This window comes from Castor canadensis, chromosome 15, assembly GCF_047511655.1.
Source record: "Castor canadensis chromosome 15, mCasCan1.hap1v2, whole genome shotgun sequence".
Classification (NCBI taxonomy): domain Eukaryota; kingdom Metazoa; phylum Chordata; class Mammalia; order Rodentia; family Castoridae; genus Castor; species Castor canadensis.
In genome coordinates, this window is record NC_133400.1 from 92,045,149 (window position 1) to 92,072,579 (window position 27,431).

At 38.2% G+C, this 27,431-nt stretch overlaps 1 long non-coding RNA gene across 3 annotated transcripts in view; it reads left to right on the forward strand.

Moving 5' to 3' along the window:
• The window catches only part of LOC141417550 (uncharacterized), a 45,469-nt gene extending 30,779 nt beyond the window's left edge, over positions 1 to 14,690 (forward strand). For 2 of the 3 annotated variants that reach the window (XR_012442196.1, XR_012442195.1), the window contains 3 exons: positions 668 to 813; positions 1,993 to 2,060; positions 11,359 to 14,690. This is a non-coding gene — a long non-coding RNA (uncharacterized lncRNA). The remainder of the gene's footprint in view (positions 1 to 667; positions 814 to 1,992; positions 2,061 to 11,358) is intronic. The other variant, XR_012442194.1, reaches the window with a different exon arrangement.
• Positions 14,691 to 27,431: the final 12,741 nt, after the last annotated feature.

The following is a 27,431-nucleotide window of genomic DNA, read 5'->3' on the forward strand; positions in this document are numbered from 1 at the left end:
AGTGTTTTCCTACTCTGAGGCCTCTGCAGAGATGTCCCCTTACCAGGAAGTCCCTTGAAGGCCTTTCTTTCCAGAAATGCCTCCCTCCTTTGCCCTTTTTTTTCTCCACCTCTTTGTGTCCAGTTTTTGTTGCTGTTATTGTTTGGGTTTTTGTTGATTGGTTGGTCAGTTGGTTGGTTTGGCAGTACCATGTTGTTTTGGTTACTATAGATTCGTGCCATGTTTAAGTGCTGTGATGCCTACAGGTTTGTTCTTTTTTGCTCTTGTTGCTTTGTCTATTCTGGATGTTTTGTAGTTTCGTATGAATTGTAGTATGGTCTTTTCTGTGAAGAATGTCATCAGTTTTTTGATGGTTATTGGGTAGAATCTGTAGTTCGCTCTTATTAGTATGGATATTTTAACAATATTAATTTTTCCAATCCTTGAATATGGGATGTTTTTCCTTTTTCGTGTATGTGTGTCCTCTTCAATTTCTTTTATCAGTATTTTATAATTTGCATGGTAGATATCTTTCACTTACTTGATTAAGTTTATTTCAAGGTATTTTATTTTTATTTTCTGTAGTTATGGTGGATAGGTTTGCTTTCTTGATTTCTGTTCTAGTAAGTTCTTTATTGGTATATTGGTTTTGAGCTTGAAGCTTTATTGACTTTATCTCTTCCAACAGGTTTTTTAGAAGAAAATATTTGAAAAATATCACTCTAACAAGTGATGAATATCTGGAATACACGAGGGATTCAAACAACTTAATAGCAAAAATTTAATCTGAATAAAAATGGGCAAATTTTTCAAAAGCATATAAATGGCCAACAGGTACTTGAAAAAACTTTCATCATGACTAACCATCATGGAAATTTAATTCAATACCACAATGAATACCATCTCACCCCATCAAAATATTTATTAACAAAAAGACAAAAAAAAACAATATTGATGAGGAAGTGGAGAAAGGAGAACTCATACACTGCTAGTGAGAATGTAAATTAATACATCTGCATGGAAAACAGTATGGTAGTTCCTCAAAAACGGACTATGACCCACCTATCCTATTACTAGGTATTTAGTCAAAGAAAAGGAAGTAACTGTATCATAGAGATATTGTACGCCCATGTTTGTTACAGCACTAGTCATAATAGCCAAGATACAAAACTATTCACAGTATCTACTTACTAATGAACAGATAAGGAAAACATGACACTTCAACACAATGGAATATTATTCAGCCATAAAAAGAATAGAATGCTACAGCAACATGGATAAAACGGGGAGGGGGGCATTATATTGGGTTAAATAAGCCAAGCACAGAAATAATTCACTTTCTCATTCATTTACAGAAGCTAAAAATGTTGATCTGATTGAACAGAGAGTAGAATAAAGGTCACTAAAGACTAGGAAGTAGATTGGGGGTAGGGTAAGAGGCACTAAAATATGGTTAGATGAGAGAAGTTATTTCTAGTGTTCTATAGCACAAAGAATAACTGTAATGTAAAATAATTTATTATATATTTCAAAATAACTAGAAGAGATTGATGTTTCCCCACACATAGAAATGATAAATGCTTGAAATGGAAATGCTACTTACATGAGTTGATTATTAAAGATTGTATATATGACTAATTATCATATTGTACCACACAAATACATACAAACACTACATGTCAATAAAAAAATTTTAAATACTTGTTTAATGATAGTGCTTAAATGGTTTTACTCTTGCCTAATTAGAAAGCCTCAGTTTCCCAGAATAATTTCTTACCTATACACTCCATTCCATTATTATTTGTGTTTTATACAAATTAGATTATTACTTCTAACTACTGCACATGTATGAAGATGGAGGGAATAATAAAAACTCCAAACGTTTGTTTCCATCTTGGGTCCAAGTCCAGAGTTTTCATTGTTAATGCTTGGCTTAATTTTTTCTTTCTGTTTTCTTCATGACTTTCAGAAAGTTTTTTTGTTTTTTGTTTCTGCTTTTGTTTTCATCTATAGCATTTAACCCACAAGACTTCAGATGGATTCAAAGGGCTTTAGGATGGATATTGCTGTCTTTCTGCCCAGTGAGTATAAGCTTTTTTTACTCAAGCTGTACTAACTTCCCTAAGGTGCAGATAGTGAATGTGGTTCAACATGCTTCAATCTAAACAGATTTATTTACGTGCATTCATAAATTAGTCACATCTAAAATACTATTTTATTACAAAGCAATTGTCAATGTACTAAAGGGTCTTTCTTTTGGCAATTATACCCTGTGCCCAGATCAAAAGTTTCTCTTAATTGTCATAGTTTAACAACAATGGTCAACATTTATTGGATATTAAGTTAGTGGTGGGGTCCAGTGTACTCTTGTAAGTGACTTGCCACTCTTCTAAGTCGCTTGATCAAGGTCTTGGAGCTCATCAGCTCTTGGAACTCCCTGGCTCTTTTTCTCGTCACTACAATATTCGTTCTGTCTTGGCTCTTCTTTCCTTTCTCCCCACATCCTCCTGCAGTTTCCTGCAGGCTCCAATTACTAAAGTAGGAAAGAAATGAAAAGAAAGCCAAGCCAGTGTGATGACTCATGTATGAGGGAAGCATAATTTTACTTTCATACTGCACAGAATGGAAGGCTGAATTTCACACAGCTTATTTCTGTCCCCTTGGAATAGCATGATAAAGTCACTTTCCCGAGGAAACATAACTGCTCCTAAAAAGAAAAGAAACCACTTTCTCCACTGTGATTGCCCACTTGGAATTTCCAAGACTACATTAGGAACAACCATACTACAATTTCCCCATCACCACATCCTCCACCTGGGAAAACCACATGAGTCAGAATTATGAGTGTGGTTTCATCAACAACCTTCTTTCTCATAGCTTGAAAATGTGCTTTCACTGGAAAATACTGTGATGAATCCTGGAGCTAAATACTTAGAATATATTGTTATTTAACAAAACAGAACATGATGGTAATCATCCAATAAAAGCAGAGGGAGAATAATCAAATCTAATGGCGTCCACTGGTTACTGTGACGTTCATGTACTTGTAAGGAGAAACAGGAAAATTCACAGGCAATGCAGTTGCTTAAGCAGGTCTTGACAGAGAGAAAAAAGCCTGAGAACTGGGGAAAACCCAGAACCATGGTATCCAGATGATTGCCTTTGTTATTATAGTACAGGGGGATTTTGACTTCTTGAAATAGTACAGAACCAGCTTTTCCAGGCCAATTGGAAGAGACATAATAATGTTCATCCTTTGTTTTGTCATTCATACTTTGGGATATGAGCTGAATTCTTAGAAACTCAAATCTTTGGTGTAGATTATTTTATGAGGTGGAGAATTCATAATAAAGTCTTCCGTAATTATCTGTTCTGTGATCAAAGTGTTCTGAAAAGTGACCTATTCCTCAACAAGAAATTGAACGTTAGGACTGACCAAAAAGATTAGCCTTCTGCAAATACACAAACAAAGAGTTGAACACTAACATAACAGGGTTGGTGAGAGATGTCAAACAGGTGGAGGCATAGGGCTCAGAGGGAGAGACAACAACCTCAGGCGAGTCACTCAACTTTTCCAAGCTCTAATTTACTCAAATGAAAATGAGGATAATGACACCTGTTCTGATGATGTCAGGCAAATGTTATTGTTATGAGACCAAATGAGATGCTTTAAATGAAAGCACTAACTAACTATAAGATATTATTGACTTCTCCTAGAGTAAGTACTATTTATGAACTTGGATACAGCAAACAGTTTTCCAAAAAACAAAATCAGTGAAGAAAACTTAGTTCTTGAAATTTATTCTTATGGAGTTTGTTTGAACTATATTCTTACAAATAGTGTTCACTTTTCAAAATAACATAGCTCTGCTCTGGTTGGCTTTAACATGGTGCTTGTGTTTACAAGAAATTTATACAGTTAAGGATTTTCTTATAAACTATTATTCCAGCAGGAAAAGTTGGAGATAGAGGAGAGATTACATCACATTCACAGTTGCAAAGTTATTTTGCAGGTAGACATTTTAGTAATTAGGTGACTCAATCATTGTAGATGTACAAATATAAGTCTCAACATCATAGAGCAATTTCTTTATTTGATTCATCTGTGCTTCACTCACACAAAGAGGTTTTTCTTTTCCACTTCCTGCTAACACCATCATTTACATGCAGTTTGCCATTCTAGATAAATTCTTGATTGGCAGTTATGATATTTAATGCACAAAATGTCTTTATCACCTGGACAAAAACAGTAGATAACAACCATTACTACCATATATACTGAACTCTATTCTTAAAATAACTCACCTCTTTTTATCTATTTAAAATAACACAACTTCTTGGTGTAGAATTAATGTCTGCCTTTACTTTTATTCCCATTTTAAAAATAAAATTAAATTCCTGAAAACATATTGTCAGGATAAGCTGAATAGTAATCATTACGGTAGTAATGATAATCCTAACAGCTCCTACTTATGAACACTTATTCAAAGGCTTCAATATCACTTCACTGTCAGTTGGTGAAGATCAGTTGGTGTGATGATATAAGATGAGAAAATACATATGATAATCATCCTCAGTGGATCATCTACAGTCCACATTTCTTAAGTTCTAACCATAAATCAGGGATCAAAGTAATAATGGTAACATTTCTCAATTTTGAGTGCTTAATATATGCCAAACTTACTAAAAATGCATTGTACATATATAATTTTAGTGAATCTGCACAAGAAAATCTAAAAGATCAGTACTACTATAGTTATTTATAAATAAGGGCATTCACCTTTATAGTCATACATATCCTCTCTAGAATATTATATCTAAGAATTTGTCAAACCAGATTTTAACCTGGGTAAGAGTGACTCCAAGGCATGAACTTTACCACAGCTTCATTAGACTAGAACAAAAGAATTACTGCAAATAATTTTATGTGTCCCAAAAGAACAGGATTTCTATGACTATTGAACATAGACCACCTTATAAAATGCAGCATAAATTATGAAGCAAACGTCCTTATCAGATCTAGAGCTGTGCTCTGCTTGTCATATTGAGCCAGAATCTGCGGCCAATGAACATTTGTGAATTGGTCAAGCTGGCTAAGATGTTTGAACTCAGTGAAAGGTAAAAGGACTCAGGTTTACAAAGAACTTGTGTATGTGTACACACACACACACACACACACACACACACACACATACTAATATATATGTTTTATTGGAGGAAGAGTTCAATAGCAGAAATGGTCTCCATACAGATTTGGGGTCATGAAAAAAAATTTCTAGCCACTGAGGCTCTCCCAATTCCCCACAGCCTTAACCAGAATAGAGAAAGAAGCTCTTTTCTCTGCATTAGCCAGGAAAAAAAATACCATATGATCCAAAAGCAACATTGAATTGCTCTTTATTTAATAACTCCTTGTAGCTGACCAATTCAGTTAACTAAATGTACATTCGACTATTTATTCCCAGAGTTTCACTAGGAAGCTATGCTCCTTGAATTTTTGATGAGGATTATGTTGAGATTTTTACTGAAGCCATGAGCAACAGCTATTGACAGTTTTATGATGTTCCATACTGAATCATTGAAGTCATGCTCATATGACAGTTTTGTGAATCATAAAAGTTCACGCCTAATTTATCACAGTGCTAATATCATTACATGTAATATCTCATTTGGTTCTCACAACACCTCTATAAATGTAGGTATTAATATACCCAAACAATAGATGAGAGGCTTAGCTTGGTAACTTGTCCATAGTCCAAAAGACTGGATTTTAAAAACAACAGCTAATTGAAGTTCAGAGCTCTACTTTTATATTCTGTAAATTATGGGGGATTAGCTTATCCAATTTTTTGGCATGTGCTGGTATGTATCATACTTATTCTTGAAGACAAATGTTACCACTGTTTGCAGGCTCCCACTGCCCACCTCTACACCAAAATGAGAAGTGATTATCCATGTAAATTGGAACCTTGGGATGATCCATTTATTTCATGATATCTCCTGTTTATATGCTTATACAACATTACAGAGACCATAACCTTAAAGAATTTGTGTTTTCAATTTATTTCAAATCCCTTATTTTGAGAAATAATATTTCTGGAGAATTTCCTAAAAGATATACAATTCATAGTTTTGGAAAGTCTGGATTTGATCACTGGGCAAAACAAAAACCACCAGCTGTGACCTTGGACCTCACTGGAAGCATGTTTATGGATATGTCATTGGCTTTGTGCTCTTGGACTACATTGAAAGATGTTGCTGAGAACAGTCTTAAGAGAGAATTTGTTGGTGGTGTGATATTTAGCAGGTTCATCACCTTATCACCCAATGTTTTCTTGATAAGTACTCAAGGGGAAATTTTATCAATATTTTAGAGATTGGAGAAAAGTAAAACAGAAAAAAAATTCTCATAAAAATTTTCATGCATTTTTTGGATAATGAGAAATATGTCAATGTTTTATTTTTTAATTTTTAAAAATATATTACTAAGGTCACATAGCAAAGACTTGAATAATGGGGGAGAATGTGTGGCATCCTCCTCTGTATGACAATTGTTACTCTTCTACCTTGATTTTCCACTTTTCCTGTTTTTCTATACGACTTCAGAGTTTCTTGGTAGACTCAGGGATGTAAACCTTACCTTTGACTTCAAGTGTCCTTGACTGTAAGCACAATTTAGCCCTAGCTGATGAACAGAACTGATTCAATAGAAAGTACTAGCCACTTCTCTTGTTAATAGACCTGAACCCCTAAAAGTATGCATGACCCTGCATACCACATTGAGGGTGCACAACTCTGAGAATCTGTCTAGAACACTCATGGGGAAGGTAGGGAGCAGGAAAAGGAACATGTGTGACCTGAAGTTCCTAAGCCTGTAAATAGCATTGTCATAGCCTTCTCTGACAAAACACAAGTTCAAGGATAAGATTATTAATTTCCAGATGACAGGGACAAAGCATTAAACACAACTGTGAGGCCCTCTCTGGGATGGGGCTGTCCTGGACATGGCTCCACACCCAAGAAAACAGCTTGTCCTTAGCCACAGCCAGTTCGTTATCACAGAACCTCTCATTCTTACTTTCTCTCTTCCAAAGAATCCTGAAATTCATGAGAAAGTAATTCAACCTCAAACTGCTTAAACCACACAATCCAGTGCCACCCTTCCCATGGTTGGCTTAGACATACCCTTTGATTTCCATTACAGGAGAAATTCAAATAACTGCCAGCTTCTGATTTCTTGACATTTTCTTCAATGACAACAATCTGGTATCAGAGGTGTTGGAAGTATTCATGTACAATCTGTCAGAATCCTGAGATTGTGATTCAATTTGGCCACGTGGTTCTCCATCTCTTTGCCTATCCTGTGCTTTAATTCTCTGACACTGAATAGTTGTACCCTTCCTAGATTGAAGGATATGTTTTTTGGTGAAGGAATGGGAAGCAAAATAGATAAACAGCTTTCTCTCATCTACTCACTGCTGGTCATTTATAAATATCACATTATATTCTTACTAAATTGATAAGTTTGGCCTAAGTCTGTTTCTGTACCTGAGTGATAAAGTTTGACCTAAAGTTGCCTCCATATGTAGCCACCTGCAATCTAACTTAGCATGAAAATAAACTACAACCTAATTTAATAGTATACTCTCAAACAGATAGCTACGCCAATCACAGGCCACCAACGGATCAGACCATGCCCATATAAGGCAAATGCTTCGCCATACCACATACACACATATAAGGAAATACTAATATCAGCCAATCAGGTTGTTTATATATGCCACTGCCTCTCCTCTGACTATAAACATAATTGGCTCATGTAGTGAGCCACAATACTTCCTGGTTCTAGAATCACTTTCTTGCTCTAATCATCTTTGTTAAGTTTAACAGAATTTTCTTTGGCATGCCTCAAGTACCAAGTTTTATTATTTTTTTCATCCCTCTGAGAGCAAATAAAACCACTTCTGCCTCTCTTAAGGAACACAAGCAATTGAGTCTACTCTAGTTTTAGTGCTTCTGTACTGTTCCTAAGGTTCCATCACTGGTACAACCATTGTTTTTGTGCCAGAATCCCATGTCACTGAGTTCTTTGTGCAGTCCACATCTGCACAACCATCCTCCATCTGTTCTCATCAAAATCTTCCAAAACCCTATTTTCAAATCTCTGAACTCCTAGCCAATATGAGAAACAGAACCTCTCAGCTATAGGCATGGGTACTGGAGGGAGACCTCCTGCTCCAGCTCCCAGCTAGGCCTACATAAGTCATGGGGCATTGCACGTCATTTAATTCCTCTATACTTCTGTCTAGGAAGGTGTTAGTAAGAACAACTTCCTTACAGACTTATAACAAGGATTGAGTAATTAAATAAATAAAATTTCTTGAGTATTTCTTGACGAAGAATATGTACTCAATATGTCTGGTATTATATAAGGAGGATATAGACTTTTTAGCCATGAGCCACACTGGTCCTAATTGTTGCCGCCTGACAGATTTTTACATCTCTTGCCTGCCCTGGAGGTATCTGGGCTAGTAACTCTACCATAAGTCATAATTGAGTATGCAGATCAGTCACTCTGAGTTCTATGGAAATGCAGTTTCCACCTTCACAGAACAAGCCTGTCCACATTTAACCCACAGTCTTCCTCTTCCTGTTACAACTATATACTTCATGAGATGAAAGGGGTCCATTATGGTTCTTGCTTTAACTTGCCTGAGGACGGTGTTTTAGTCACTTTGGGCTACTTTAACAAAATACAATAAACATGGTGGTTTATAAACAACAGACAGTAATTCCTCACAGTTTTGGAAGCTGGCAGTCCAACATTGAGGTTCCTGCAGAGGTATGGTGATGGCACCCTTTCAGGTTCCTAGAGGGTGCCTTCTTGTGTTCTCATGTGGCAAATCAGGTAAGGGGCCTTTTCTGGGGTCTTTAGTAAGGGCACTAATCTCAATCGTAAGGGCCCTACCCTTATGACATCATCCAATTACCATCACCTTGGGAGTGAGGATTTCAACATATGATTTTGCAGATAAACAAGCATTTAGTTTATAGTAAGCAAAACTCAGCATCTGGCAACAGAGCAAGTCTCTCTCTGAATCTTACAGTAGTTAGAGTGATAAGGACCTCCATGTGGATCCCAGAAGACTATATCACAGAGCAGGAAATCATCTGAGCGGTCTGGTGGAAATGCAGGAAAAGCAACAAATACCTCCTTTTACTACGTTCCCGGGGTCTCCAATTCTGTCTGATCCACCCCTACACACACCCAGTTCTGGTTATCATGGTCTTTGCTGTCATGTCACTGCAAAGGTATTGCTTTTGGATAGCAAAGCCCCTTTCCTCTCTCCCTTCCAATTCTTCACTTCTTACACCTGGCTGTGTGTGTTTTAAAAATGCATTTTTCCCATTTCCAAGTAATTTAGCATAATCTGGGTCAGCCCAGCAGTTTGGAAGCCTCAAAGAATCCATTCTTAGTGCTAAATTGAGGGACAATACCTTGCTTCAGCTTAAATAAAAAGAGCTGGAGCAAGATAAAAGAAACTGATCTTTAACCCTCTAATCTACAGCACAATCTCACAAATCCAAAGTAATATGAGACACCACTAGGGAAAAACTCCACTGTTACCATGGAAACCTGGATCCTAAGCATCTCCTGAAACCCGCAGACCATTCCTTGGCTGCCCTCTTTCTGGGCCATGTATTTTTAAACTGACTATGTTGGGCTGGCACCAATCTGGGTCCTAGACAATGGAGAATTGATTGTGGGTTTTTTTTTTCCTTTTTGTAAACTACAACAACCTTAGCTTAAATATATACCTAGTGAGAAACACACAGATCAGGAAGTCCCCAACCTGGATAAATGCACTGTAGGCAGACAACGAAACCTTTATCAGGTAATGAAACAGTGTATAACATTCTCATATATTGAACAGGACACGGGAGAATTTCCATCCTGCCTTCTTGGTTATCGGTCTTTTCCTCACGAGCAGGTTAGTTTGAGTTTTCCAGTGTGGCCCAATTAGAGAGAAGCCTGTCGTCCATTATTTCTGCTGCTGTAATGTGGAGGCACAGCTCAGCAACAAGCAATGGCTTTACCTCCTTATGTACTTGTCCTTTTGTGCACCACCATACGTAATTCATTTGTTTGTTTGTTTTCTCTTTTTTTCTTTAAGAAAATTGCCATCTGCCATCCCTTTTTCCAAAACAAAATATATCTGACATAGTTCACTTTAATTAATAACACCCTAAGGGCTCCCAAACATCAAGCTCAGTTCTATTGAATGGCAAGTTCATTCAGAAGAAATCCTCCTTTCCCACGTGGAACTACATAAGAAATGTGTTTTACTATATATACATATGTATGTATGTATGTATGTATGTACATGTATGCATACATATATACACACACACACAATGGTTGTCTGCTATATCCTAAGCAAGTAGGAATCCAATTTATTACTTGCAATGTGTAGCATTGTGTTTATAACATTCTTAAAGGAGACATTTGGTATCAATACGAGGTATTCAAAAGAGCGAGGCATCCTTTGCACTGAGGGGACAACACTTAAATATTATCCTAAGAGAAGTGACTTATAATAGGCTCATGGAAGCAATATTTTTAAGAACCTAATTTGAAATTTTTCCTATTTTTGACTGGACACGTAGCCATGAAGGTCAGTCATGTCATTCATATAGCTTCAGTATGATTGATCACTACAATCGAATGAAGCATTAGGATCTTACACACATTTCCCTCCAAAATATATTTTATGGTGACAGCAATTTTGATGGTATAAGGCCCAATTGGCCTTATTGGAGTAAAGACCTTAATACTGGGGATAGTGACACAAACCTGTCCCTACAATGGCTCCAACTTAGCTTTAACTCAGCAAAAACTGGACTCCCAGCATTCTATAAAACACAGGAGGCAGTAAACACTAATAGCTGCATTTTTGCCTTTTAAAATCCCCAGAGTACAATAAGTAGAATGAACAACTGCAAATGGACAGACAAAATCATGGACTCTGATTTATAAATAACTAGAATGGCAGATTTTTATGAACTAACTTTAGGCAACACCAGGTAAGAATTTGAAATTCATGTGCATCTCTGCCTAAACAGAACAAGGGACTTCTTAGGCATCTCATATCTGGCCACAAGTAATAGTGTTAAAGTTGCAACAGAAATCAAAACCCAGAGTGTCTTGTTCTATTTCCAGAACTGAGAAGAAGCCTATGTTTCTCTAACCTATTTGAGGACAATGACAGTTACACCCCATGTGCAGGTTGTTGACTTTGCTGTGTTAATGTGCACAGAGCACATGAATTGACCTGAAAGGTGGCTTGTGATAACATCATGTTAAACTGGTTATTGCAGAGCTTGATCCCTACCTTGAAGGGGGAAGAAGAGACCATTTCTTTAAAATTTGAGGAGGATAATTGCTATGAATCAACACAGAAACAGAGAATTTGAACCTGGCAATAAGAACAAAGGAAGCTGAAGGAACTGAAGGTATGTGAAAGTGTTCCCCAGATCTCAGAGTGGGCAGAGACTTCTGGACCTGTTGGATGGTGAGCAGGAGGCTCTTCTGGAAGTCGCTGATAGGTAGATTTCTGCCCTACAGTGGGTAGAAAAAGAACAAAGCCACGTGGCATGCACCAACAGACTCACAGAAAGGGGAAGAACGCCTACGATCTGGAATCTCTGGTGTCCTAACCTTTGTGTGCAGTGTCACAATGTCCTGCTCTGCCCAGCAAACAAAACCTAGAAGTTGAACTTCAAGGAGGTAAACCTGGGCATTTTGCAAAACAGCATGGCAAGTTTCCTTTTCAGAGTTTACTATTTTTCTCTTCTGTTCAAATAAGTAGAATTGGAAACTCTTAAAGGAAAAGAGTACAACAATTCAATCACTATACACTTTAAAGCATTTTCACATAGATTAGTTTATCTTAAATGCTTCTGATATTCTTTACGCTCTTCCTAATATTTCAAAGAGAAAGAAGTTTCTTTTCCTTCTGTGAAAGAGCTATCTAGAATATGATTCACATCTCAATTAACAATTTAACCAAGGGTTTAAAAGTGTTTAAAGGAAGTAAAAATGAGAGATTCTAAGGATGCAAAGAGAGAAATTGTACCGTGTCCTGGCATTTCATCTACAAAACACAGGTATAGCCACATGATGACTGTGTCAGTCAACAAGAGACCATGTGTCAGGCAGTGGTCCACCAAGATTATGATGGGGTTAATAAATCCTTATTGCCTTGTGACACTGTAGCCATCCTAATGTCATAGCACAGCACACCTGTCCTGTGTCTGTGGTGATACTTATGTAAATGAACCTATTTCTCTTCCTGTAGTGTAAAAGTATAGTGTATACCAGTACACAATTTTGCACATTACATAATAATGATAACAAATGACAATGTGACTGGTTTATGTATTTACTGTACAATGCTGTATATTATTATTTTAAAGTATATTCCTTATACCTACTTAAAAAAAAATTTACTATAAAACAACGTTCTGAGTTTGCTAGCAGAAGCCTCCTATATCCAGTGTCACCCCCTCCCTTGGTCGTATCAAAAGACTACAGTGACTGACCTGTTACGTCTCGGCTTGTTTAAGGACACTCTGTGATGTCCACACAATGTAATCGCCTAATAGTGCATTTCTCAGGTCATATCCCATTGTTAAGCAGTTGTACGGTTCTAATTTAATTCTTCCTTTTATGTTAACCATGATCCACTTATGGGGTCCCACACTATTGGTTTCTATTCTCGTGTTTCTGCCTTCTGTGACAAAAATATGCATATTTCAGACAAGATTAAAATATGAAACTATAATCTTAACAGTATCTTCATACATTCATTCTCTCATTTCCTGTTGGTATAAAGAACTTTTCCATTTAAATCATGTTTATGGTTCACCAACCTATAGCATCTTCTTAATTTGCACTTGACATCTTACCAAGTAGCACTTAAAAGGACTGAGCAGAACCCAAAAGAGAGAAGCCAAGGGAAACTGCCAAATCCACAGAGAGAGCATCAATCTGGGAATGAAGGCAGCCGTGTAAAGGTAGAATGAAAAAAAAAAAATCACACGAAGAGCAACTAACAGATTCTTCAGCATAAAATAGACTTGTGAGAAACTAATTGCTACAGATTTTATCACGCCCAAAATAAAACACAGGGAAAATATCATGAGCATACTGTAATGCATAAAATCTTGACACCCGTGATAAAATACTCAAAATACACACTGGAAGGTTGGAGTGTGTCTGTAATGTTCAGTTCTGTAAGTTGTTCCAAACAGCTAGCCATATTTGTGGTGTCACATTGAACTGAGTGTGAGAAGAAGAGAAGAAACAAAAATAGACACTACTGTTCCTTGGAAATGGATGTCCCCAAAAGTGGCTTCTGAGCAGCCCTGAAGCTGTGAGGGGTGGAGGAGGAGAATCACATTTCAGAGATGCAAAGATGTGGGCTAGGGCAGAAGAGAGACTGGACCAAATGGTGCCTGTAAATCTTGTACCCCAAGGCTTCCCTGGGATGAAGCAGAGTCGGCTCCTCTTCGACAGTTATCACAAATGATTGTTTATCACTTGGGAGTTTGAAGGAGGTTGTGGAAAGATTACATTCCACAGACTTGATCATGAAAATGCCTGGGTTGACATGGTAATTACCGGCTCTCTCAGACCCTGCAGCACCTCCTCTGGGATTATTTGCACAAACTCATTGCTGGTGGCAATTCCTGAACACAACAGTCCCCTCATTATTATTTTCCTGCAGTGAAGGAAGTTTCCTTGCTTAGAAGTTTGTCATAACTTTTGCTCAGCAATCTCAGTATGGCTGTACTGTCACAAAAATAAACACACAATGGGGTTTCTCTGTCCCCAGTGAAGCACTCCATGTTAATTATAGAACATCAGAATAATCAAGTACCCGTGAGGAAGGAGGGGAACTAACTTTATACTCAGTGAGTTTCAACCAGAAAGTAATGAGGAGAACAGTGGCTCCCTAGTAGGACTGAAACTCACTTTATTAGAAGCCAGAAGAGAGAGAAATACAAGGCAGTGGTGGTGAATTTCAAAGAGCCAAAGTTTAGAATTACAGCATCTAGAATTTGAATTTCACCTTAGTATTGTGAGGGCCAATGAAATAGTGGACTGATATAAACGGGCACTACTTAATCTGAAAATATTAGAATTTTCAATGACAGGGCATGGAGAAAAGGCAAAGAAAAGAAGCCAGGCATGGTTGTGCATGCCTGTAATCCCAGCTTCTCAGGAGGCACAGATAGGAGGATCACAGTCTGAGGCCAGCCCTGGCAAAAAAAGTTAAGGAGATTCACTCTCAAATAGTAAGCTGGGTGTGGTAATGCACAACTGTAGTAACAGTTACTCAAGGACAGAGTTAGTAGAGCCTCCATTTGAGGCTGGCCTAGGCAAAGTTAGAAAAACCCTATATGAAAAATAACCAAAGCAAAAAGGGCTTGGGGTAGCTCAAGTGATAGAGCTCTTGCCTAACACATGCAAGTCCCTGAGCTCAAACTCCAGTACCATAATCAATCAATAAATAAATAAACAAATAAATGAATAATTTTTTAATAGACAAAGGTGAGTAAAGGGGAAAGAATTCTTCAGGGGATCCAACTAAGAAAGCGACTGTTTCCCATGGAACACAATCATGCATGATTAATCCTCACCTTGGACAGCACTTCAGTCACAGGAGTGAAAAGGTTCTATATGTCCCATGGGAGCCCAGCAAGAAAAAGGTCAGTGATTGGGAAAGAACTGGATACAGGGTTTTAGAGAGGGAAAATTGGCCTCCTTTGCTCACAAAGGTATTGGCAATGAAGCCAGTGAAAGCCTTCTAGGCCGATTCTGTTCATCTAGGGCCATTTTGGTGCCTCAATGTGAAAATACCAAGTCTCATTTCTTTATTCTTTTTCTTTTCTTTTTTTTTCCTGTGGTACTGAGGTTTGAACTCAGGGCCTCACCACTTTGTTAAGCAGGTGCTCTACCACTTGACCCACTCTACTAGCCCTTTTTGTGTTGGGTAGTTTCAGGATAGGGTCTTGCATGAACTATCTATCCAGGCTGGCTTCAAACCACAATCTTCCTGATCTCTGCCTCTTGAGTAGCTAGGATTCCAAGTGTGAGCCACCAGTGCCTGACCATGAAGCTTCATCTCTTTCTTGTCTCTGACTGAGGGTGGGGTCTCCCACAGGCAGCATGGCATGGGTATGCCAGCCACCTGCATTTTGTAATACTTCCTGTTCCAAATCACACATACATGGTACATATACTTATACATATATGTGTACACACATATACATGCATACAAACACACACATGGACACACATGCACACACCCACAGACATAGATACACAGAGAAAGCATTCAAAATGACTTTCCCATAGTGACACCCCGACCTTATTCAGAAAAGAAAATACTAGTTCTTTATATTAATTTTATTTATACTAGCAGCTATTTGCTTAAAAGTTAAAATGCTTTCCAGTATCTAGTCTCATAAGTAAGAACAATCTAACTTGTCAATCACAAATGACCCATGGAAACTTTAGAGCTGCCAGATTAATCTCAACTTTCTTCTTCAGCCACTTTGCCACAGGAACTTCTCCAATGATCATAAAAATTATAAAAGTAAATGATGCACATAAATGTACTATGGCTAATACAGCTTGTCCTCATTCCCCAAAAAGTACTGACTCCTTTGTTTATCTAATTGAGCACAGGAAAAGAAGGACACAATTTTACACATGTCCCTTCATCATATGCAATGATTTCTTTATAAAGAGTTCCTCTCAACACTCCATGATTCAGACTTGAAGGAAGAGAAATCTGCTCAATGTTTTCTTCCTTCTCTTGAATGTGGCACACATTAAATGATCTCAAACATATACTGTGATGCAGGATTTCTCTGATATCTGTTTTGTTTTTTAATTTTTTTTACCATGTATGGTAATCCATGGCAACCTTTTCAGGTTCCTTGGCACAATGTTCTGATTGCAAACTTAATGTAAGAACAGTGACAGGTTACAACAGGTTGCAAAACTACACAGGTAAGATGTTAGCACATTTTTCTGACTGATGTATGTTAGCAACTAAAATGCAGGTAACTAGGGATGAGAAATTCTTCACACATCTCAGTGCCAAAACAGTGTGATTTGGCTACCTCTGGATCATCATTCATCTCTCATACTGCCTGATAATGTCAGCTTTCAAAAGCAAGTGAACACAACTGTTGACTCTTCTTTTCTGTTCACCACCTATAATCCATACACATGGAGAGGAGGTAGATCACCTTTCTCCTTTGCAATCTGGTGAGATAAGAAAATTTTCCTTGCTTTTGTATCCCATTGCTGTACTCCAATCTACAGCTTTTCCTGAAGAAAACAGTATAAAGAAAGCTTGCCCCAGACTTTCCATAATTTCTACCTAAAAAAAATTCCCTTTGGAATCCAGCAGCTATCACAAATGAATTTTCACATTTTTCTCCAATTCCATTATTCCAAACATTACATTTATTCATTCTATGTACTGAATACTGTTATAGGCTAACATTTGTCAGTCTATAATTTCCATAGCATAAGAAATGATAAAATATTGCATTTAAATCCATAGATGTCTTGACTAAGATCTTGGAGATGACATCACAGTCTACTCAGATGAGTAATTTCAGTGCTTCCCATCACTAATGACTTACATACAAGCAATAATCACATAGACCTTATTGTGAGGCAGTTGGATTCCAGAAGGTCATATTTCCCAAGTTTCTTCTGGCTATTCTGTGGACTGGAACAGTAGTTCTGAACCTCGAGAGATCTTGGAAATGTCTGGGAACTGTCCCCCCCTGTGTATTCTGATTTGATGGATCTGGAGCAAATCCTGGGCATCAGACATGTTTAGACTCTCCCCAGGTGTTCTAATGCTCAGTCAAGACTGAGAATGGCTTTAGAAGATTCTGATTAATCCATCACTTTCTCAGCAGGTCTATTAGCAGCACACTTTGCCCATCTCCTCAAACATCCGGGCCTTGGTGAATATCAGGCTGATGAGCATGGATGGAAGACTGATTTAATTCAAGAAGTGTTCTCTGAAATGTTGCAGAAATGGACAGGTCATCAGGAGTTGCTTACACCAAAACTCAGTGCACTTACAGTTTCTTTTTTAATTCTTCTTCTTCTCCTTCTCCTTCTCCTTCTTTCTCCTTCTCCTTCCTTCTCCTTCTCCTCCTTCCTCTTCCTCTTCTTCTTCTTCTTCTTTTCTTTTTTGGTGTGCTGGATGGGGGTACACTGTAGCATTTACAAAGGTTCTTACAATGTATCAAATATATCATACTTGAATTCAGGTCCTCCGCTGCTCTCCTTCCTTCTCCCTGCCTCTGATTCCTGGAACAGTTTTAACAGGTATCATTTTTGCATTTACATACATGTATATACATTAATCGCACCCATTCATTCTCCTGCCCCTTTCCCCACCTCTCTCCTCCCACCTATGCCAACCGCGCCCCACCCCCCCACCCCCGGTCCCCCCACCAACAGAACCTTTTCCACCCACCTGTTCTCTGATTTTGTAGAAGAGAAAGATAAAAAGAGTAGCATAACTTTTTTTTTTGCTAGTTTGAGATAAAGATAGCTACACAGGGAATTTCCTTGTGTTGTTTCCATGAATATATGTATTACAACCCTAATTGGTTCATCTCTTCCATTCCTCTTCACTCCTCCTTAGTCCACTTCCCATCGTGGCCCCCAGTTACTTAGTCACAAAGAAGAAAGAAATTTTGTCATTTGCAGATAAATAGGTGGAAATGGAAAACATCATCTTAAGTGAAGTTAGTCAGGCTCAGATGACCAAAAGCTACATGTTCTCCTTCATATGCGATATTATGGGACACAGGTCACACTAAGGGAAGGCCACACACAGGAGGGATAGGGCAAGGGAAAGAAACCAAAAACTTGAATGTGGCTGATGTGTTCAATGTACAGGAATGAATATAGAGATCTACTTTGGTTTTTGAGTTGGAGGGTTACTTAAGAGGTTGAAATAAGGAGGGAGACAAAGTATCCATTAAGCAGTAGATGACTAGGATTGTCTTCAGATTAAGCACTGGTATTTAAGAGCTACTTACTATGAAGTTGCCATTAACCCCACTTTACATGACAGTAAACTGAAACCAGTCATTTCTCAGAGTCACATGGCCAGTTGTACCTGACCCTGTGTCTGAGTAGCCTCAAGACCTTACTCACTGAATAGCAAGACTTGGTTAATACAGTTGATTTTAGAAGACAAACTCTTACATGCAAAGAAATTCACCTCTTTGCTTTGGTCTGTTACATTCTAACAATGTACTCATGGACTTCAGAAAATATGCTACAGAGCTGAGACACAACAAGCTGGAGACAGAAGTCATCTCCTCCCATCTTTGATGTGCCTTGATCCTAAGTGTCCTATTGAAATAACCAAGAAACAACCACACCAACAAGACACTCAAGTTTCTGCTCAATTGACTTTGCCCCTTGCTCTGCACATTCATTTGCTTGCCATGCCCAGTCTTGTTTCACCAGCCTCTCAAATCTAGTTCTTCCCATTTAAGCTTGCAGTGAGCTCATGCAAGACCTTGGACTGCGGCTTCCCTTGATTTCCCCGTCTGGTGACTTTCTCAGAATTACAGGGCATATTATCTATAGCATAGTTGTCTTTTGTTATCTTGTATTAGTTTTTGTTGTACTCCCCATAAAGTCCCAAGAACTCAACAACACATGTCTATCACCAAATGGCATAAACCTTCATCTCCCTTCCCTGGTATTAATTCTGTAAGTTAGCCATGTATCTTCACTCTAAATTTGCTCAGTTTTAGTTTTGACTAGATATCACTTTCAAAATTTCAGTAGAATACTAGCTCATTTAGCTCTCAACTGTATTTTATTAATTCTTAAACACCTAACTTCAGGTACTTAAAAAAATTTCAGCACATCATACAACCACACAAATCCTCTTAGATACCCTTGCTCACTCACCTACTGTAGAGCATGTCTTCAACAGAGTTCTGATGCCTTAAAATGGATTATTCATATGACATCTTCTTACTATATTTGTCCATGTGACCTGCACATCAATATGTCATTTGCCTTAGATTCAAAGGTTTAGAACCTAAGTTCATCACTCCACTCCTCACCAAGAGTCACATACTTGGCACAAAGTTGGAATATCAGTCAGAGGCCCAGAAAGTGGCAGAATGCCAGTCAGGCCATTCAACTCAGAGACCTTATTGAAAAGATTATTTATAGATAGTTGGGCAGGAGAAATGCTGACCCCCTCCTTCCTGAGAGATCAACAATAGCAGGAAAGCTTGAGGGAACAATGAAGGAAATACTATCACCAGAGATCAGTGAGAAATGGTGCCACAGAGAAAAAGGGTCACTGTCAAGAGCTAACACTATGGACTGACACAGCTGCTACCCATGCCTTGAAGCACTAAGAGTGAGAAGAAAATACACATTTTCTCTCTTTCCCAAACTCTTAACTCCACCTCTCTTTAGTCAACCCCAACAGGAAGGCAGACAGCAAGGCAGCTGGCTTGTACTGTCCTTAAGGGTCATCTACCTAGGACAAGGTCAGAACAGTGATCATGAAGAATGGACATAGAACAAGGGATGGCACAAGTGGCAAAATCCATCACAATCCATTCTGGGTACAACCAAGTGGCAGAGTATTAGGCAATGAAGAAAAGAATCATTAAGGTAGAATTAACTCATATGTCATCTAACTTCCTGTAGATTTGCTACTGACATACAAGCTAAAAATGTGATTGGTTGCTGTTTTACTCACAATATATCTCTACCATTTCTAGCAATGTCTGGCACGCACTGGGTGCTACATTAGCTTAATTAATTAATTAAATATTTGACATGTCTTTGCATCAAAAATTATCTGTCACATATTATGAATGGTTAATATGAGTGCTTATGATGAAAAACAGGCCAGTGACTTGTCCACACATTCCCATTTCCATGGACTCTAAAGGAGTCCAGGATGAATGGAATTTATTAAGCCTGGATTGATAAAAAAAAAATAATGATACTTTGAGATATTGTGAGGCTCCTTCTGAGAATGAAAGTTAATTCCTTTCTTCTCTGAATCTGTGTTCTCCAACCTCTATTGCCTGCTTCCCAAGTATGGTGCTCACTAAATTCTCAAATTCTTTATATATGGAACCCATTAGCAAAATACCTATTGAGAGTTCTGGAAAAATTTTATTTTAAGATATGTGTTTCAGGCCAGGCATAGTGGCTAATGCCTATAATCCTAGCTATTCAAGAGGTAGAAAATGGACCAATCATAGCTCAAGGCCAGCAAGACCCCCATCTCAACAAAAAGCTGGGTGGGGTGGCATGTGCCTATCATCCCACCTGTATAGGAGGTGTACATAGGAGGATTACAGTCTAAGCCTGGCCTAGGGCAAAAATGTGGGACCCTATCAAAAAATAACGAAATAAAAAAATAATTAAATCTGAAAAAATAAATCAAAATTAAGTGGTAGAGCATCTGTTGATAAGCACATGGCCTGAGTACTGCCAAAAAGAAAAAAAAAGAAGAAATGTGTTTCAAACAAGCAAATCCACATCAATGATATATGTTGGCTCAACTCTTTAGGTGTAGTCACAACATATCTTATTAATGTCTGCTTCCTTTATTAAGCCTTGGAAGTATTATTTTATAGAATAGGTGCTGTTAAATATAAGTAGGATTTTTCTCATGGAATTTTCTGTAACTTCACTCATATCTTCCATTTATTGTTACCTCTCTTCATCATTCTACCTGACAAAAAATAAGATACCAGAAGACAGGGAGTTTGACTTCTTTGCTTAATTAAGTATCTCAATCAACTAGAACAGCAACTGACTCATCAGTGAGTAATAAACGTTTGTTACACAAGTGAGAGGTTTCAGCGTTTACGCCGTATGTGACATTGTCCTCAACGCATTGGATACTCCTGTGAGAAGCACGCAGTCCCAACCTTTGAAAGACCATGTACCGTGGCTGAGAAGAGCAAGGGTTTGATTCTAAATTATACCGTAGATCCTATAAGAAGAGAGAGGTGAAAGAAAAAAGTCAGAAGATGAGAGAAAATAGAGAAATGTGCTCCTGAAAACATAAGAAATAAAAGAGAAAAAAGAACAGAAGGCTATTTAGGTGCCCATGCGATGCTTTGGAAACCCTAGTGTGTTGAGTTGCTCACCCCAGTTCTCGTGATGCTTACGCCTGAGGTATGCCGTCATCAGATGTTCAGCACTGTTATTAATTGCTAGTGCAAACTCAGATTTTGTCTGTAGCTCTACAATGCCCCATCCCATCTATCTCTGTGTCTGCTATTTCTGTTTCTTCTGTTTGAATCCTCTCCCCCTGCCCCTGCATTTCCTATGTGCCCAGCCCATTCTTACTCATCTTCAAAACCTGCTCCCTCAACCATCCTTTCCACTCTCTGCCTCACCACTCACTACTCTTAGGCCTTTTTACTACTATGTTTGCTACTAAGAGTCTATTACACTCCCTGATGAATGACTACATGTGAGTCTATGGAATAATGACTGCTTTGCTCTCTTCTCTTTGCTAACCTATTGGAGTACAGAAACTGAAGCACCGAGAAGTTAACTGACCAATTCAGACCACATCTGCTATAGTTTCTGCCATGTTATCTTGTCCCCTACACTAAGGGGAAGAACCACATTGCTGTGTTCTTTGTATTTCCAGATCCCAGTACAGTGTTGAATTTAGTGGATGCTTCATCAGAGTTGGATCATTACCATCTCAATATCTTTTCCTCAACTATTCCACTATCTTTAGTCTACATAAATTATTTTGTGCCAAGATTAAAATATTAAAGGTTTTGGCATTTTAAAAAAAAAAACCTGAGTAGAAAATTTAATGCTTAGCAAAAGGAGTAGTAGCATTTTGTTAAAGTCAAAGCCCACCCTTGGGGATGCTTTCCAGAATCCTTCAGTATTACAGTTTGGTTGATTCTCTAAAGGGACTATTGCTCCAAGGCTGGAGAGCAGACAGTATCTCACCTTGACATTAACTTTCTTATCCCACCTTCTCACCCCCAGCATTTGAGAAGATGTAAATCAAATCAGGTAATGTGTAACCTATATTGTAGCCACTCAGAATTAGAAAGCTAAATGTTTCCAATCAGGTAGCAAAAGAAGGCTAGTGATGGCCTTTGTCTCAAATACTGAGTGAAAGAGAAAGGAATTTTCTATTCAGTAATAGTAAAAACAACAATAACAACAAAAACAACAAAACAGGAATAATAAAAGTCAACATTAACTTTTGTGCAAGCCGTTGTTCTAAGTTCTTTTTTTTTTCTTTTTTTTTTTTTTATGGTGGGACTGGGGTTTGAACTCAGGGCTTTGTGCTTGCAAATCAAGCACTCTACCATTTGAGCCACACCTCCCTCCTCTAAGTTCTTAAAATATGTAAATTCAATGAACCATCTCAATACCGTTATGCTGTTGGTACTTTAGTAATCATTTTGCAGATGAAGAAAGGGAAGATAGAATGATTTAAGGCCATGCAGCTAGTAACAAAAAGTGAAAAATAAATAAAATGAACACAAAACCTTTCCACACACACTACACACCCAAACAAAATAGTGGAAATAATAAGGGCAAATTAAGGAGGTTAGGATTGAAATTTGCAGATCAAATAGAAAAAGAAGACAAGAATAACATGATAACGTGCTTTTAGACACTGACATTTATCTGAGCTAGAGAACTTGGAAACAAACAGGATAGGGTAATGATCCTTTCTTTAGTTAAAAAGTTGATACTTTGTTCATTGCATTCATTTTGATCACTTTTAAATTTCATTAAATATGATTTAGCTGGATTACTGGGTTCTTCCTCATGCATTTACATTTTATTAATAAAGAAAATATGCCCAGTCTCTACCATGTACAATGAGACACAAGTGAAAGATTTCAGACCACAGAGAATTAGGAAGAACATTCTAATGGGGTGATTCATTCTTGGGAGCAGATTCTCAGACCATAGGATAGAATGTCTGAATGAGAAATACCTCAGTATCCCACAAATTCTACAAAACAAGAGTCTTTTTATTCTTTGGCACACAATATTTACCTGCAGAAGGCAATTCACCACAAGATGGAAGAGCCAATATACTGGGAGCAAGAGGAGCTCTTTGTGAAAAATACAAAAAGTATTTGCTGAACTGATGGGTGAGCCAGTCTCTGGAGAACCCCAATCTTTACAGCCTTGCACTACATGTGCATCTGCTGTTTGGGACTGAAATAAAAAAAATTCTCTGACTTCCTTAAGGGGAAATGTACTCAATGCATATATCAAAAACATTGGGGGACTTCCCTTCTCATTAAGATGTAAGCCAGTTGTGAGAGAGACATATTCATTTGTATTCGTAAGCTTTCCACAACTACAACAAATACCTGATATAATCAACTCATACAGAAAGAAGGTTTATTTTGGCCGATGGTTTTAAAGGTTGCAGTCCATAGCTAACTGGCCTGGTTGTTTTTATGTCTGTGACAAGGATGCCCACCAAAGAGGAACTTATAGTCAAGCAAAACTACTCATCACATGACCAGGATGAAAAAAAAAAAGGAAAGAATGGACTGGGCTCCTATAACTCCTTCAAGGGCATACCTCCAGTGACTTGAGGACTTCCCATTAGGCCCCACTTTTTCAAGTTCCTACCACCTCCAAAAAGCACCACTCTAAGGCCAAACCTTTATTTAACACGTGGGCCTTTGGGGACCAATCAAGATCCCTACTGTAGCATCAGTGGCATCAGTCTAATGGTAAAAAATAGTACACATAATGTACAAAACCTATAGAGCTTTAATTTCTTTTTCTACACTGGGTTTGAACTCAGGCCTTGTGCTGATTAGGCAGGCAATGTACTACTTGAGGCACGTGTCCCATTCCTTTTTGCTTTAGATATTTTTCATTTTTGGTCTAGCTTTTATGCCAGGGCTGGACTGGACCATGACCCTCCTATTTATGCTTCCTGCATAGCTGGGATGATAGATGGGTGCCACTATGCCCAAATTTTTATTGGTTGAGATGGTTTCTCATGAACATTTTGCCCCAGCTGGCCTTCAACCACAATCCTTCTGATCTTCACCTCACAGGTAGCTAGGATCACAGGTATGAGCCACCAAACCTAACTAAAAATCATCATTTTTTAAAGTCAGTTAGAGAACTGAGGACACAGAAGAACTTAAATGAACTAGAATCCAAAAGTGAACATGCTCTGGTCCAAAGAAGAAAAAGGCATAGGTTACTTTCATGCCTGGAGGGGCAGTGAATGGGGGGAGGGAAGGGGATAGCCACAGATGCTAGTTCTGAGCACCCAGACAATTTCTTATAAGCCTTAGTAGCTGACAAATTGGCCAGATGGATTAGAATACCAGGAAAGTCCAGACCAGTGCCAGTCACTACTAAAGGCTTCACCCCAAGCCCTCCTTTCTCTACCCAGAAACAAGGAGCCCACTTTCTACCCATGCAACAGTGTGGGCTCCCCAAAGATGTTATATTGAACAAAAGAAAATCAACATGAAGTATTCCAAAAGTGATTTCTTAGGACAACTGACTGCGAAGGGGCACCGGGAGCTTTCTGGCGTGATAGAAGTGTTTTATATGTTGCTTAGAGTGATGTCTACACGGAGGGTGATTACGTCATTTTATTATGTGTCACTTACACTTCAATAAGAATACAGTGTTGGGGCACCTTGACTCATGAAAGTTGAGCATATATAAGAATACACCTACTTTTTCAAATTATTTAAAAATAAATCATCACACTGCTTTTGAAATTGTTTCTGTATAACTGTTTTTCTGTATTAGAATTAAAGAAGACAGAAGCTTTAGTTTATAGAAATTAATTTTCCTAGTAAAACTTGCAGAACAATCCAGGTTTTGATGATATATGTGCATTTTCTCAATTTCACTTTCCTTTTTCTATCTCAATTTCACCTTCTAACACAATTTTTAAAATCCATCATTTTCTTTAAGTTTTTTTTTCATGTTTCATTTATAATGTTGCCACAGAGTGCTATATTTAAGCTCAGTGCAAACCTCCTCCCGGGAGGAAGAAGACAGCTAATATTCAAGAATTGTCAAATAAGTTATCCATTAAGAAATAAAGATATGTTTGTATTCAAACTCGAGCGTCATAACTTTGAGTCACTAAGAAATTCAGAGGTTAAATGAGAAGCAAGCCAGTTCAGAGAGTAAGCTGTTGAGGAGGATTGCACAAACACATTAAGCAATGTGACAAAGAAACAGAACATGGAGATTCCTAAGTTATAAGACTCGCATTTGAATTTCACGTGGGAAGGACTTTGCCAGAGAGATTTTTAAAATTCAGCATGTCGTTTTAATTAAATTATAACTCTGAATTAGACATAAATCAACTAGACCCACTTCGGTTTCATTTTTAGCACAAAGAGCCTATCATCGTTTGCATTTCATTCAAAGCTAATTAAATATGGATTTATGGCTTGTGGTACCTTGAAATACAGGGGGTTTCAGAACTTGATGACCCATTGGGGAGGGAACTACTTGAATGTCAGACACTTGCCACTGCTTCTTGAAGCTAAATGTGTTTTCTGGGTGTGTAAACACATCTCATAAAACTCCCATTGTTTTTTTCCATCCCTAGTAACACTGTAAATTCACCACAAACTGAAAGTCTCTGTTTGCCGCCAACACTATCGCAACACACACTCCTGTTCTCTCACTTTCTAGCCTCTTCCCTTCTTGGCATTCCTGTTCTAAGGAGCAGAAGCAAACTGTACATGCTGTTTCCTTACTCGGACCATCTCTTCTCCAGCAAAAATTTGCTTTGAGAATTTTACAGTTCTGGTTGGGGTTAGTAAATGTATTTGAGTTGAATTTATTGAAAGCCTTGAAAACCAAAGCGTCATAGTCACAGTAATGCATTTTCTGGAGGTTCCCTGCTGCCCTTAGATTGAAATTTAACACTTTTAGGTTGTAGAGAAGAAATAAACATCAAATAAAGATGTTGAGTTACTTCCTTCTACATCAAAGATAAACCATGGGGTCATACAGAAGAATACTCTCCTGCCAGGTGGTGGTACACAGCTGTAATCCTAGCAATCAGGACACAGAAGGAGGAAGAATACAAGTTTAGAGACCAATTTGAGATTGATAGGAAGACTCCATCTCAAAAGAGAGAGAGAGAGAAAGACAGAGAGAGACAGAGAGAGAGAGAGAGAGGGAGAGGAGGAAGGAAAGAGGAAGGAAGGGAAGGAAGGAAAGAATGGAAGGGATAAAAGGGAAATGGGAAATATTCTCCAGGAAATAGTGGATACAAAGAAATTACTTTTTTTCAGTAGTAGTAATGATGGAAATACAATGCAGTAAACCATTTTAACAAAGAATCCTAGTGTGACTTTTGAGAGAGGATGCAATTTTGATACACACAGAAAAATTGTCTGAATACAAACAGGCAGCTAGGGCAGGCTTCCTGGCTTCTTCAAACCTCCCTACTGTTTTTGAAAGACTGCAGAAAGCCTGCAAGCAAAACATTTTTGGAATTTCTTAAATGACTAAAAAGGTGAGGGAAAAAAGTTTTGATTGGAGAAGAGAGACTGTCAAGAATCCATCTGAATAAGGGGAAATCTCATCAGGGAAAGTCCAATGTAGTGTGGATACAAGCAACTCAGAAGATGAAGCATTTGGAAGAAATCAGGACTCTTCCAGGGAAAGATCTTTTACAGAAAGGACCCTGCTCTGTCAGAGTGATACATCCCAGGCCAGTGACAGGTTGCTTTGAACTTGTTCTAAGAGACAAGATTGTCGATGATTCTCTAGTTTTTAACTTCACACTCATGTGCTCACATTCCAAAAATATTTACTTTGCTTCCTACTTAAAAATAAACAAACAAAAACTCCCTTTAAGAACTAAATGCATAGCTTGAACCAGAAAAAGAAATCTAATCTTATGGTCTACAGTCTATCTGTTGTTGTTTAGATGCTAAAGTCCCAGGTTGGCTTCTGGAGTACAGGAGCCTTCTCTCAGCCCTCTCTCCCCCCGGTAGGTATGAAGTCATGTGAACAAACTCTCTGAGACGGTTGGGCCACAGTCCAGTGTTGCTTTCCAAACTACTAGGAAATTGTATCACAGTCCAATGTCATGGGGATAGAGCAGTGTTAAAACTGGCCCTTACCAAACAGCTTCCCATGCATGTGACATGATCAAATACCTGTAATGTGTTTCTGTGGACCCTAAGCTACTTTCATTGCTCATGATTTTGAAACTAAAGGTAATCCCCAGATGGAGGGATTGCCTTCATGTCTGTGTTGATACATTGGCAAAGAGAAAAACAAGGACCCTCACAGCACAGGGCTTGCAATTTGAGCCTAT